Genomic DNA, 14,259 nt, shown 5'->3' with positions numbered 1-14,259 from the left:
AAAGAGTTCTCAGCAGGACGGGGACGCCGCGCATGCGCCCGCCACCGCTCCAGAGCGCCACTACTGCGCCGGGAAGGAGCGGCGAGGCCCAGGGAAGCCCCGTGGCCCCGCCCCGTCCCGGCTGTCCCGCCCCCTCCCTCCCATTGGCTCAGGGACTCCGCTCGTCAACGTCGGCGAACCTAGCGTGTCTCCTATTGGTGCGGGCTCGAGCCGCGCGGGGCGGGGCGGGGCGCAGGCGCAGAGGCTCGGGTTTGGCTGGGGCGGGGGAGGAAGGCGTGGTGTTCTGGGTTTCCCGGGTTACCCGAGGGCGGGGGCGGGGGCGGGGGCGGAGGTGGGATCTGGCGCTGGCCGCTAGGGCTGCGACTCGGAATCCTCCGGGGGAGAGCGAGCGAGCGGGAGAACGCGCGGCGGCCACCGAGAAGGTAAGGGGCGGGGAGCGTGGCCTGCCGGGAAGGCGGCGGTCCCGACACGCGCGGGCGGGCGGGGGTCTCCCGGCGCCCTGGACGCCCGGCCCTCGGGCCGCGCGCCGGCCAGCTCTGTCTCTCTGTGGTCCGCGGGGGGCTGTGCCTGGCGTCCTCTCCGCGCCGTGGGGGCGGTGGGTCGCGTCCTCACGGTCCTGTCCCGGGGCGGCGGCGCCCCCAACCCGCCGGGCTCACCCCTGACGGGACGGCGGTGACCGATCCGTGGCCTGGACGCCGGCGAGCCGAGCCTCCCGGGCTGAGACCCCGCCGCGGCCATGCGCAGAGGCGGGCGGGGGCTGGTGCGGACGGCCGGAGCTCCGGGGACGCCCTTCTCCCGTGGCCCGGAGCGTCCCTGCATGGCTTGCTGGGCTTCTTTCGAGCCGGGAGAACATTTCGAGGGGTTGACTGAGCTCTCCACCACGTCCATGTTGAATTCCAGCCGCTCTTTGCTGAAGGATCGAATTCTGTTCGCATTTTTCCAGGGTTTGTTAGCCAACCGCTTGATTGGACGAACTAAATGAAGCTTTTTCTTGCTGAAGGGTTCTTGGTCCCTTTGCTATGACTTTAAACTCCCACACCTAGAAACCTTACGCTAGTAAAGGTGTTGAGTCTTCGCCTTCGTTCTGTAAGTGTAGTTGATTAATAGGGGTTTTAAAGAGCTTTACACGAAACTTTCCTACTGATAGCTCTTTGCTATCCATATTGGTAGTGAAAATATGAGAGAATTTGGAGAGAGGGCATAAGAAAATAAGCTACTGTAATGTAGGTTGTAGACTGTAAAATTATATGTATTCAGTAATGATTTATTGAATATCTCTGTGCCATATATTTTTCTAAACAGACAACTATCCCTTCATGAAGCATAACATTCTACTGGGGGAGCCTCAGATTATAAACAGATGAATAGAATTTTGCTTGTCGGATGGTGTTAAGAACTAGTGAGAAAAGCAGGCGGGTGGGGGGGGGGGGGGAGAACACGGAGCCAGGAGTAAGTTGCAATTTGATTAGAGGTAGTCAGGAAAGGCCTTCTTGGAGATGACATTTGATCAGCCGGAAGGAAATGAGGGGGGAAGGGTGTGCACAGGGAAAGACACTTGCAAAAGCACTGAGGCCAGAGTGTGTTGGGCAAGTCTGAGGACAGCCTAGGCTGATTTTGCCCAAGTAGAGCTAGCTAAGTGAGATTTGCAAAACAAGAGACCGGCAGGTTGGAGGTGGGAGAAATCCGATTGGGGAAGACCTTACTGGTCTTAGTGGGGAGAGAGGAGACATCCTTTGATTTGCTCGTGTTTGTTTTGTGTGTGTGTGTGTTCTTGCTGCGGCAACAGATGTTCATCTGGCTTTATGTGGGTGTCTGGGGAATTGATCCTGGAGCCTGCATGCCAAGGGCCTTTTAGACACTGAGCCATCTCTCCAGCCCCCAGGAGTCATCCTTTTGAATAAGAAAGAATTCTGTCAGACTTTGTGTTCAGGGAGATCTTACCATGGCCAGCTGAAGAATACAAGGGTGAGGATTGGGCAGGAGCACAGGCCGAGCTGGGGCTGTTGACATAATGCTCTCCAGAAACGCTGGAGGTTCCATCCAGCACAGTGCAGTTGGCTGTGGTGAGAGATCATAAATTGAGGGTAATGATGTAAAAGAAACCAACATTTTTGTCCTGAGCAAGAACAATAGAATAAAGTACTGAGATGAGATTTGGGGGTCTGAGTAGGTTTGGTGAGAAGGTTAGGAATTAGAAGACAATAAAATGACATATGGTAGGATTATTCATAGTAGGCACTAGTGACTTGGTTCTGCAGAAACTTTTTTATTTATTTCTAGAGAGAGAGAATTGGTGCGTCAGGGCCTCTGCTTGAGCCACCTAGGGGGCCTGTGTGACCTTGAGCTTACCTCACCTTTATGCATCCCACTTACTGGGGTCTGGAGAGTTAAGTATGGGTCCTTAGGCATTGCAGGCAAACACCTTAACTGCTAATCCATCTCTCCAGCCCAGTATCACAGAAACTTATTATTTTATTTTACTATTATTTATTTATTTACTTGACAGAGAAAGAGGGAGAGAGAGAGAGAGAATGGGTACGCCAGGGCCTAAAGCCATTGCAGATGAACTCCAGACGTATGTGCCCCCTTGTGCATCTAGCTAATGTGGGTCCTTGGAAATTGAACCTGGGTCCTTTGGCTTTGCAGGCAAACACCTTAACCGCTAAGCCATCCCTCCAGCCCTGCAGAAACTTTTAATGGTATCTTGACTTTCAGGGGCTTAATATTGTCTATAAACTGACAACTTTCATTTCATGATCACTTTTGTTTGAGTGCTAGGAATTGAACCTAGGGCCTTGACCATGCTAAGGCAAGCATTCTACCTCTGAGGTACATCCCCAACTTCATTCTCATTTTCTTTTTAGCTCTTTTGAAGCAGTCTTCTTTTCCACAGTGGTTTGTTTTTGTTTGCTGAAACTCAGGCCATGTGTTTGTTAGTTCTGGAGAAAAAACATGTAATTCAAAACTGCAGAGCAGCTTTTTAGACTGTTGCTATAGTTAGTGTGAACACCTTCACTGGATTTATCCTTTTCTGAATTGCCTTTAGATGCCTGTTTTTTTAAAAAAAAAACAAACTGTAAGCCCCAGAAATGTTAACAAATGTGGCTTCTCTTGGCCATTTGTGAAATTAATGGAAACGACCTGAATTTTAATACTTTACTAATAAGTCAGTAAAACATAGAGATTATTCTATTTTTTTTGTTTTATTACAGATAGCTTGAAATAAATGTGCTATAACATGTGATATGAATTTTTTTTAAACATCAAAGTGTATATAGTATTAGAGTGATATACTTTGATCTTGAACTTGGGTCAAAGCCAGGCTTGGTGGAGCAGTTCTGTAATCCCAGATACTTGGAAGGGTGAACCAGGAGGATCACAAGTTCAAGGCCAGCAGGAGCCACTTAGTCAGACCCTATCTAAAAACTTCTTAAATAAAAAAATAGAGGGGCCAGGGAAATGGCTCAGTGTTCAAGGCCCTGGTTTTCAAAGCCTGCCTGCTTGGGTTCAGTTCTTCAGTACCCACATAAAGCCACAGGATGCAAAATGGCACATGCATCTATGACAAAGGCAGGTAAAGCCAGGAGAACCCAAGGCTTGGGGACCAGCTAGTCTGAAGTTAGTTCACATTCCCTTGGAGCATCAAGACACCCTGTCCTTTGACTTTCATGTGCACACTATGGCATGTGTGCCCATACACATGAACTCACAAATAAAAATAATAATAATAATAAAGACCTGGAGTGTAGCCCAGTGGTAGTGTTTGGCTGACATGTCCAAGGCTTTGGGTTCAATCTCCTGTACTGCAAACTACAGCAAAAAACTTGAACAAAACTATATGGCTCTTACACTTTAAGGTCTGCCTGTAGTATCAAGCAATCAGGAAATAAGCTAATATTTTTAAATGGATTTTCAATAAATATAGGTTAGGAAAAATATAAATCTGTGAGATTAACAACGAATCATAAACTGACCTGGAGACCACTGGAACAATATATTCTCTTTGACACTAGTTTTCCTCCCTGTTGCTTCTCAGCAGTGTTTCTCCTTTAACTGCTATGGCCTTGCCTACAGTAATAGAGAGAGGTCTGACAATTTGTAAGTGGAAGAGACAAAGAAAGAGAAAATGGGCATACTGTTGCAATGCAATTGCAAACAACTCCAGATGCATGCACCACTTTGGATATCTGGCTTTGTGTAAGTACTGAGAAATTGAACCTGGGCTGGCAGGCTTTGCAAGCAAGCACCTTTGACTGCTGAGCCATCTCTCCGGCCTCACATTTGAAAAAATTTGAATGTTTATGAAAACTCTTACTTAACAACATAAAATAATAAAACTTAAAACCTATCATTTTAATTAGGCAAAAAGAGAAAATGATTTTCCAAAATGCTAGTTAGTCATTCATTGTTCCATCAGATGTGAGTCTTTGAAACCGAAACCCATTATGGGGGAGGAAATGAAAACTAGATGTTTTAAATAGTAGAGAGCAAATAGATGAGGGCTAGAGAGATGGCCTAGCCATTAAGGTGCTTGCCTGCAAAGCCAAATGACCCAGGTTTGACTCCCCAGGACCCACGTAAGCCAGATGCATAAGGCAGTGCATGCATCGGGAGTTCATTTGCAGTGGCTGGAGGCCCTGGTGTGCCCATTCTCTCTCGATGCCTGTTTCTCTCAAATAAACAAATAAAAAATATTTTTTAAAAGTTTTTAAAATATTTTTATTTGTTTATTTGAGAGAAGGAAAGAGGCAGAGTGAATGAGAGAGAGAGAGAGAATAGGAACTCCAGGGCTTCCAGCTACTGCAGACAAACTCCATATGCATGTGCCACCTTGTGCATCTGGCTTATGTGGGTCCTGGGGAATCAAACCGAGGTCCTTTGGCTTTGCAGGCAAGCACCTTAACCACTAAGCCAGTTCAGTTCTCCAGCCCCTAAAAAGATTTTTTTTTTTTTAGAAAAAATGAGCAATAAATCATACCATGACATGAACAAATATCAGAACATTCAATAGAAAAAATCCAGACCAAGGTGGGCATAGTGGCACACACCTTTAATCCCAGTGAGAGAACAGTGAGTTTGAGGCCAGCCTGGGACTAACTACATAATGAATTAATTCCAGGTCAGCCTGGGCTAGAGTGAGATCCTACCTCAAAAAAGAAAAAAAAAAGAGCAAGCCAGACCAAAAAGGAAAACCACTAGCACTACATACTTTATGTGTACAGTGGCGGGAAGCGCATCTGTGGTAGGCTGGGCACAGAGAAGGGGAGGAGGTCCAGAAGGGCGGGATAGCAGAGATGTGCTAGGAAACTCCAAGGAAGTTCATCATCTTGATTGTGACCAAGGTTTCATGGTTGTATGCATATATTGAAACTTACCAAATTATACACTGTAAATTAGTGCAAAGTGTTAGATGTTAATTATGCCTTAACAACTGTTACTTAAAAGTAGCTTTACCATGAGAAGATGCAGAGTAATCTTAAATGCATATTGCCGTGTGAAAGAAGCCAGCCTGAAAAAAAGCACTACATAACTTTATGATTCCAATTCTATGACATTCTGGAAAAGGCAGGGTTCTGGAGATAGTAAAAAGATAAGTGGCCACCAGGCATGGTAGCACACACCTTTAATTCCAGAACTCGGGAAGCAAAGGTAGGATTGCCATAAATTTGAGGCTACCCTGAGACTACATAGTGAATTCCAGGCCAGCCTGGGCTACAGCAAAATCCTACCTCAAAAAAACAAAAAAACAAAAAAAAAAACAGAAGAGTGGTTGTCAAGGGTTGAGGGAATGAGGGAATGGAACAAAGAATGGGTGGAGAATATAGAGTCTTTAGGTGTAGTAAAACTCTTCTGTGAGCCACTGCAGTGGTAGGCCACTATACATGTGTCAGAAGCTGTCAGATGTACAAACTGTGAGATTGGAATGAGGACCTGTGATATGGGATGTTTATAGCCAGGGAGGTTGTACATGTGGAAATTCTGCTTTGAACTCAATTCAACTCTTAGACTAAAGCTTGTATTAAAAAAAAAAAAAAAAGGCCGGGCATGGTGGCGCATGCCTTTAATCCCAGCCCTCGGGAGGCAGAGGTAGGAGGATCGCCGTGAGTTCGAGGCCACCCTGAGACTCCATAGTGAATTCCAGGTCAGCCAGGGCTAGAGTGAGACCCTACCTTGGAAAAAAAAAAAAAGAGGACAGTAGAAGATTCTTGTCAGAAATTGTCAAGAACTGTATCTTTTTGTCTGTTTTGAGATACGGTATATCAGTGATGTCTAGACAAGCCTGAAATTTATGGTGTAGCCCAGTTTGGCCTGAAACCTGTGATTCTCCTGCCTCAGCCTCAAGAAAAAGAGGTGTGCCACCATGCCTAGCAACATTTACTTCTTTTACATTTTCAAATTGAAAAAGGGGTAGCTGAGGCCCTGAAATTAGACATCAAAACTTCTGACCCTGATTTGCAAAAAAATTGATAGGCCAGATTGATTTGTGATTAGAGGGCTGGAAAGATGGCTCAGCAGTTAAAGGTGCTTGCTTGCAAAGTCAACCCATCAGGGTTTGATTCCCCAGTACCCACATAAACCCAGATGCTCAGAGTGGTACATGCATCCGGAGTTGGTCTGCAGTGGCAAAAGGCCCTGACATGCCCATTCCCTCCCTCCTTCCTTTCTTCTCTCTCCCTCTCATAAATAAGTATATTCTTTTCTCTCTCTCTCTTCTTTTCTTTTCTTTTTCTTTTTGAAGTAGCGTTTCACTCTAGGTTTCATTCCAGGCTGACCTGGAATTCACTGTGTAGTCTCAGGGTAGCCTCGAACTTCTGAGGACCTTCCTACCTCTGCCTCCTAAGTGCTGGGATTAAAGGCATGCACCACCATGCCCGGCAAAAATAGATTCTTATAGTAGGGTTATCCTAGTACACATGGCATGGAACCCTCTTGACAGCTTGGTAGTCCTTTGGCAAGCACTGCAGAAGTGAAACGGTGGCTGCAGAAGTGAAACGGTGGCCTTGAAGGCATGGTGATCCTACCACTGCCTTTCAAGTGCTGGGATTAAAGGTGTGTGCCACCACGCCCAGCAATAAATGTATTTTTAAAAAGAGCACACACCTTTAATACTAGCACTCAGGAGGCAGCGGTAGGAAGATCGTTACAAGTTCGAGGCCACCCTGAGACTGCACAGTGAGCTCCAGGTCATCCTGGGTTAGAGCATGATGACCCTACCTCAAGAAACAAAACAACACACACAAAAGAAAAAACAAAGGAAAGCACTGATTACTAAGACCCAAATTTCATTTATTTTTTAAGAACAAGTCATATTAATCTAATGTCATGCTACCTTTTTCAAAGATAATAATACCTATATACAGTTTTCAATTTAAAATTTTACAGTTAATTTTGCACTTTAAGCTAGTGTTGGGGCTGCCTGTTCTATGACTAACCAGCCCCCAGGAGATCATCTCTTTAGGCAAAGGAAGACAGTCATGTCCCAAAGAAGTAGGGCTTAAGTGTGGGGCAAAGGGCCTGGCTACGAATAGTGATGATTGTTCTCCAAGGCTTGAAATCTTAGTGGTCTAAGATGGCAGTCGGAATGTTCAAGGTGCTTTCTCTCAGAGCTACCTGCTACATTGTAAAAGCAGATGGTTAGACTGAACCTGGACAGGTTTAGGAAGGGACACATGATGCTTTTGAGAAGAAGGCTTGTATGACATCAGAAAATGGAGGGTGACAATGAGGTGGCTGGTTGAAGGGCAGAGCCATGTGGCCCCTGCTTGATTATGGAAGAAAAGCCAGGCCAGGCTGGGGCCCAGACCTGTGGATGTTGAAGAGGACGAAGACTCAACGAGAAAGGCTTAATGGCAGTCACTGAGTACTAGAGATGGAACAGAAGCTGCATGTGATACCAGAGTCCTCAATTTAAGGTTTTACGGTTGGGGCAGTTTCAGGTGATAAGGGACAAAAAAATACAGCTGCTGATGGTAGGTAGCCAGACTACAGTAGCACTAGCAGCAGTCACAACGTTACGTGCTTTCACAGTATGTCACAGTTCACAACAATACTGTGAGACATGGATGAGCCCCAGCGTTTATAGATGAGGAAACTGGGACTCAGTGAAGCACAGTAACTTTCCCCAGAGTGCTCTGCAAAGTACCTCAGCCAGTCTGGCTCCAAAGCCCGTGTGGCCAACTGCTAAACTACACTGACCTGCTGCAGAGTGGAAGCCATCACAGAAGAGGAAGGGGAAAAACAGGAAAGGTTGTTTAGGTCTGGTATGTTGGGGTCACTTATCTTGTGCATAATGAGCATCAGAAGGTCAGCTCGTGTGTGGAAAGGAAGACAGACACATGACTGTTCATAGTAAATGGTGATGACCATCTCAAAGGGAGTCAGTAGGTGACAAGCACAGAGAGAACTCTGAGGAGGAGATACAAGGGAGTGAGTACAAGGCAGCCTGGAACCCAGGTAAGTACTGACTTGGAGGGAGGGAGAGAAGGACAGGGGGAGAGAGAACATGGGGAGGACTCACAGTTGGACATGAAAACTGAGGATGGGCAGTCAGGTAGGCAATCATGTAATTTATTGGCCAGACGGATGCTATTTTGAGAAAGTAAAGGGTGTCATGAGTTGTTACTCTGGCATAGAGATGTCTGGGCACACTGGTATCAATAAGCAGAGGAACTGTGCTGGAAGGGGAGTAGATAGTGAGGAGTGAACTGAGCCCAAATGAGGCGCATGCACGGAGTGTACCTGCACCTCGTGGAAGGCAGCCACGGCTAGGTGAATGCCTTGGAGTCACTAAGCTTGTCAGTGGGAATGGAAGCCTCAGAAGTGGCTGAAATCATCAGAGGCGAGAAGCTGAGCTTCCGCAGATGAGGAACTGAGTGAGAGAAGAGTCCAGTCAAGGAAACGAGATGCAGTCCTCAGGGGAAGAGACTCAAGATCTATAAATAGCTGTGTGTGATCCCAAGACTGAGAAGAAAAGAGAGGGTTAAGAACTGAATGATTAATGGTCTCCTGCTTCATGTTCCATGGAGAGTTCAAATCAGATAAGTACTGGAACGTGCCTATTGGAATGAATTTGGCAATTAGGTTATTGTTGACCTTGGCCTGAGTAGTTTCGGTAAAGGATCATGTGTATGCAAGCCAAGCTGCAGTGCACAGAGAGGTGAAGGAAGAGAGCTTCCATTATAAAGTACATGTGAGTGATCTTGAAAGAAGAGTGTCTGCAGGATCCCTTTTAAATTTTGGCAGGACAGGTGAGGGTTAAACTGGGAGGGAGCCAGAAGTGCATGTGTAGTGTCTCGTGAATACTTCCGTGGTCACTGCAAGGATGAGAGTAAGAGGGTTTGAAACAGGGTTTGGCCTTGTAGTCTTGAGGTAGCCAGGGACTTGCTATGTAGCCCAGGCTAGCCTCCAACTTGGAATCCTTTTCTCTAGTGCTGGAGTTATCAAACCTGGCTAAGAAGATTTATTTTGTTTTTTCATTTTTTATTTATGAGAGAGAGAGAGAGAGAGAGAGGGAATGAATATGGGTGTGCCGGGGCTTCCAGCCACTGCAAACAAACTCCAAATGCATGTACCCACCTTGTGCACCTGGCTTACATGGGACCTGGAAAATCAAACCTGGGTTCATTTCTTTTCTTTTAAAACTGTGTTTTTGTACTTTAGGAATATTTTCTGGATAAGTGTATGTAGAGTTTTTGCTGTAGCATTTGGTTTCTTAATGAATTCAGTGTTTAATAATTTCTCTTATTTTTTAGCACAAATCTGTAGGCTTTTAAAAATATGAACTGTTACATAACAGTAATAGTATGTTAATTTTTCCTAGCTCTTCTTTCTTTGAAATTGACTTAATGAAAATTTATTTTGCAGGAGGTGGAGAGATGGCTGAGTGGTTAAAGATGCTTGCTAGTAAAACCTGATGGCCCGGGTTTGATTCCCCAATACCCATGTAAAGCCATTTTATTTGTTCATTTGCAGTAGCTAGATGCTATTCTACTCTCATTTTCTCTCTCTGCTTGCAAATAAAAGTAGTTTTTCAAAAGGTGATCTGCTATAAGTCCTACTGTTCTGCAGTTCACTTGCCTTAGTTTGAGAAGAATGGTCATAGTGCATAAATTTTATTTTGCAGCATAATTATTACACGAAATTTGGGTGAATGTGAGAACAATAGTAAGAATGATTTCCTCTTTTTATCATAATAAAGTGGCCTGTTTGAAAGGACAGGAAAACATATTTAACAGCTCATGAGATGCAGTTGTCGTAACTTCTGCTTCTTCGTCCTCTGAAGTGTGGGCTACAGTGAGTCCTGGCCGCCGCAAGGGCTTTACTGGCGGAACCTGAGTGGCAGCTGCCAGCTCGCTGCTACGCACATCCGTGGACCTAGATGTTTTACTTCACTGCATTATGCCTTGGGGTTCCTTAAGAGTAAAATGCTCTGTCATTTCCTGAATTTCCTCTTAATGATGCTTCCAAACAAGGCAGTGCTGGTAATTCTTGCAGTTTTTTTTTTTTCTTCTGTTAGCTTTATTTACATGTTTTGGAGAATTTTTCTAAAGTCATTATTTCCACACTGCATACATGAATTTTCTCTGCATCTTTTTTTTTTATAAACTTTTTTTTGGCGGGGGGTGGGTTTCGAGGTAGGGTCTCATTCTAGCCCAGGCTGGCCTGGAATTCACTATGGAGTCTCAGGGTGGCCTTGAACTCACGGCAGTCCTCCTACCTCTTCCTCCTGAGTGCTGGGATTAAAGGCGTGCGCCACCATGCCCAGCACTCTGCATTTATGTTTTCAGAACTAGAATATCAAATGTGTCACTTTTTGCATCTTGCTTATATGAATGACTTAGACATTGAACTTGAGGCAGCAGGCTTGGTAAGCAAGTGCCTTTAATCACTGAACCACACTGCCAGCCTTGTAATATCGTTTAAGAAAGTTATATATATATATTCTCAGGTTTTTTTGAAGGTAGCGTCTCATTTTAGCCCAAGTTGACCCGGAACTCACTCTGTAGCCCCAGGCTGGCCTTGAACTCACTGCTATCCTCCTGTCTTAGCCTCCCAAGTGCTTGGATTAAAGGTGAGCACCAGCATGCCCAGCTTTAACAATATTTTTATTTATTTGTGTGTATGTGTATGCCAGGGTCTCTTACTACTGCAGATACCAGCTGCTTGTGCCATTTTGTGCATCTGGCTTTATGTAGGTACTGAGGAATTAATCAGGCCAGTAGGTTTTGCAAGCAAGTGCTTTTAACCATTGAGCAATCTCCTTGCGCCCAATAATGTCATTTTGACAAAAATCTGGTCATGTACATATTGAAGAAACATCTGAAAGTACATGATTGGAAATGAATCTTGATGCAGACTACATTTTCTGAATGTTGTACTGTCATAAAAGTTCACAATCCAAAGAGAGTAGTAGAAATTAAATTAACTCAGTTTTTGTTTTCCAAAATGTTAATGAGAATAATAGGAGTCATCTCTCATTGTTTGTAGCACTGTTAGGTACTTGTAAATCTTTAAACAAATAGGACCTAATGGTCCTTCTTAAAGCATCATTCAGTTTGTAAAGAAGCAGTGCAATCCTGAGATGAGTGTTGAGCTAGAGACAGAAAACAAGTAGGAGGCGGAGATTTGGCTTGGTTAAGGCGCTTGCCTTATGAAGCCTAAGGACCCAGGTTCGATTCCCCAGGACCTATGTAAGCCAGATGCAGAAGGTGGCACATCCATCTGGAGTTCGCTTGCAGTGGCTGGATGTCCTGGCACACCCATTCTCTTCTATCTGCCCCTTTCTTTCGCTCTCAAATAAACAAATAAAATATTTAAAGAAAAGAAAACAAGTAGGAATTTCCATAGCAAAACTGACATGGTTAAAAAATGAGCAAGGGCTAGAGAAATGGCTTAGTGGCTAAGGCGCTTTCCTGTGAAGCCTAAGGACTCACGTTCGACTCCCCAGGTCCCATGTAAGCCAGACACACAAAGTGACACATGTGCAAGGTCACACGTGCACACGGTGGTGCATGTGTCTGGAGCTCAGTTGCAGTGAATAGAGGCCTGGGTGTGCCAGTTCTCTCTCTCATTAACACTAAGTAAGCAAATGTGAAATTGTATTGTACTATACTGCTAGGAGACATGGGATCGGAATAGCTAAATGCTAGAGGGTATTGCATCCTCTGATGATAAAGTGTTGGGGTCTTACTCTCTATGGTGGATGGTTTGGGTGGGTCTTCATAACTCCTTACTGGCACCACTGTCTCAGAATTTCCACCTTCTTTTCTCCTAAAATTAATTTATTTTCAAGCAGAGAGAGATAGAAGACAGACAGAATGGGCACACCAGGGCCTTCAGTCACTGCAGACAAACTCCAGATGCATGTGTCGGCTTTACGTGGCACTGGGGAATTGAACTGGGTTTGGTAGGCTTTGCAGGAAAGCACCTTAACTGCTGAGCCATTTCCATCTTCTGTGGGGTTAGGGTCAAACAAGTTTTTTCCTGACATACTTGGTTGTCAGATTCATTTGTTTTAAGGAAGGTGAACTACTTGTTGAAGGGTCTGAGCCTAATGCATTTTGGTATGACTTTCTGACTCTCTGCTAAAATTCTGCCTGGCTGCCCTGTCCCTGGGTTTCTTCTGTTTCACAGACAGCTCCCAGAGAGTAGCCTTCTTCACTAGAACAACCGCAGCTCCAGGTCTCTGGGATGGAGAGGGTTGTGTAAGATGCCATGGGCAAAGAGACCAGCAGAATTGTGTACCGACATCAGTAGTAGGCATACTTTGGGGCTGTTGCTTTCTTAAACTTCTACCTTCCCTAAAACACTGTTATAATACATTTCTTTTAAGTGTTCTTTATTTGAACAGCCCACACAGTCCTACATAATTTGAAAATACTTTATTACATACTTCTACTTTGACTTACTAGAGAATAAATGTAGGAACAGGATAGCCATTTAGTTCACATTTCCTGCTTAAAAAAGAGTTGGTGTAGTTGCACATTTTTCATCTAGGTCACTGCCAACTTCTACAAACCCTGTGACACTGAAAGCACAGTTGGAGCTGCAGGTGTTACTCTTGTTAAAGTGCAAATACTTCATTCCGAGAGGAGCAGCATCTTTCCAGGTCATGTTCTTGCCAGTATAAGTGAGCACCGCGCAGGGGAGAAGGTAATAGGAACCCTCAGCAAGAAGCTGAAAGTGTGGGCAGTGGCTTGTGGTGTCACTCAGCTGCTTAGACAGGGGCATTCTGAAAGACATAGCTTGACTGAGCAATCTCCCCCAAATTCATGTATTATTAGAGCAGTCTCCCCCACATTCATGTATTATTAGACCTAGCTGCAAGTCCCATGACTGGGGAACTTAACTGGCCTCCGTCTGCCTCACCATTCCTGAGTCTAAGCATTTGAAGGAGGTAACACGGATGTTAACCTCTAGCTCATTTGGCTCTCTGAGTGTTGACTGTAGAATAATACTTGTTCTAAAGTTACTGAATGCAAACTGCCAGTGTTTCTCTTCTGGTGGCTTGTTGCTTACCTTAATTAGTTAAAAATGCTTGTTTTGGGTGTGGCAGTTATTACTAGATACTCTGTTCCAAATGCTCTGGTCACAAGGCAAAAGACTTCTCCCATGGACAATGTCACGTGTGTGTGACATCCATAGGGCTCCTTCTCCAGGCCCTCTGAACTATGATTGGTCTGAATGGGCTCTGGGAAAGGGCCCTGGGATCTTAGATGTCCCCCAAAGTGTAGTGAATTGTCTGCTGTTGGCCTCTCATGCTGTACCCACTTTGGGAGCCCTTCCCCAGGTCAGCACAGCTCCTCGCCCTGCATGACAGGCAGGCTGCCGGTGGAGGCCGGGGCAAAATCCATTGCTTCAATTCGGGTTGCGGCCTGGAATCCTTCTCCCGTGGTGGTGTATGCTGTTACTGGACTCGGCAGGTCAGAGAGCTAACAGCACTTCCTTCCTGAAGTGTTCCTTCTTTGTGCTGAGGAGTGCAAGAGCTCGAGTCCCAGCTTTATAACAACTTAGACATCCTGACTTCCAATCTGAGGCCTCTTAATGTACAGTTGGAGAATTGGGTTCAGTGTTCGTTAAGAAGGGCCTGTGCTCAAAACTGCCATCACGTCTTTCGAAGTTAGTTGGTTCAGTGCCCGTTGAACATGTCCCAAAGTGTAGTGACTTGTCAATAATTACTAGATTGTGATTTGTCTTGTGGGAGATATCAATTAAGAAACTATTTTTCTTATTGCTAAACTGGATTTCATGGATTGCCTT

General features: G+C 45.1%; 1 protein-coding gene across 3 annotated transcripts in view; it reads left to right on the top strand.

The window, feature by feature from the left end:
- Window positions 1-402: 402 nt before the first annotated feature.
- The window catches only part of Lyst (lysosomal trafficking regulator), a 175,547-nt gene continuing 161,690 nt past the window's right edge, over window positions 403-14,259 (top strand). For 2 of the 3 annotated variants that reach the window (XM_045150389.1, XM_045150388.1), the window contains exon 1: window positions 404-422. The gene's annotated coding sequence lies outside the window, so the exon portion shown is untranslated. Of the gene's footprint in view, window positions 423-14,259 lie in introns of all 3 variants that reach the window. The other variant, XM_045150387.1, reaches the window with a different exon arrangement.

Source organism: Jaculus jaculus, chromosome 5, assembly GCF_020740685.1.
Source record: "Jaculus jaculus isolate mJacJac1 chromosome 5, mJacJac1.mat.Y.cur, whole genome shotgun sequence".
NCBI classification, from domain to species: Eukaryota; Metazoa; Chordata; class Mammalia; order Rodentia; family Dipodidae; genus Jaculus; species Jaculus jaculus.
This window is presented reverse-complemented; position numbering and strand designations above follow the sequence as displayed.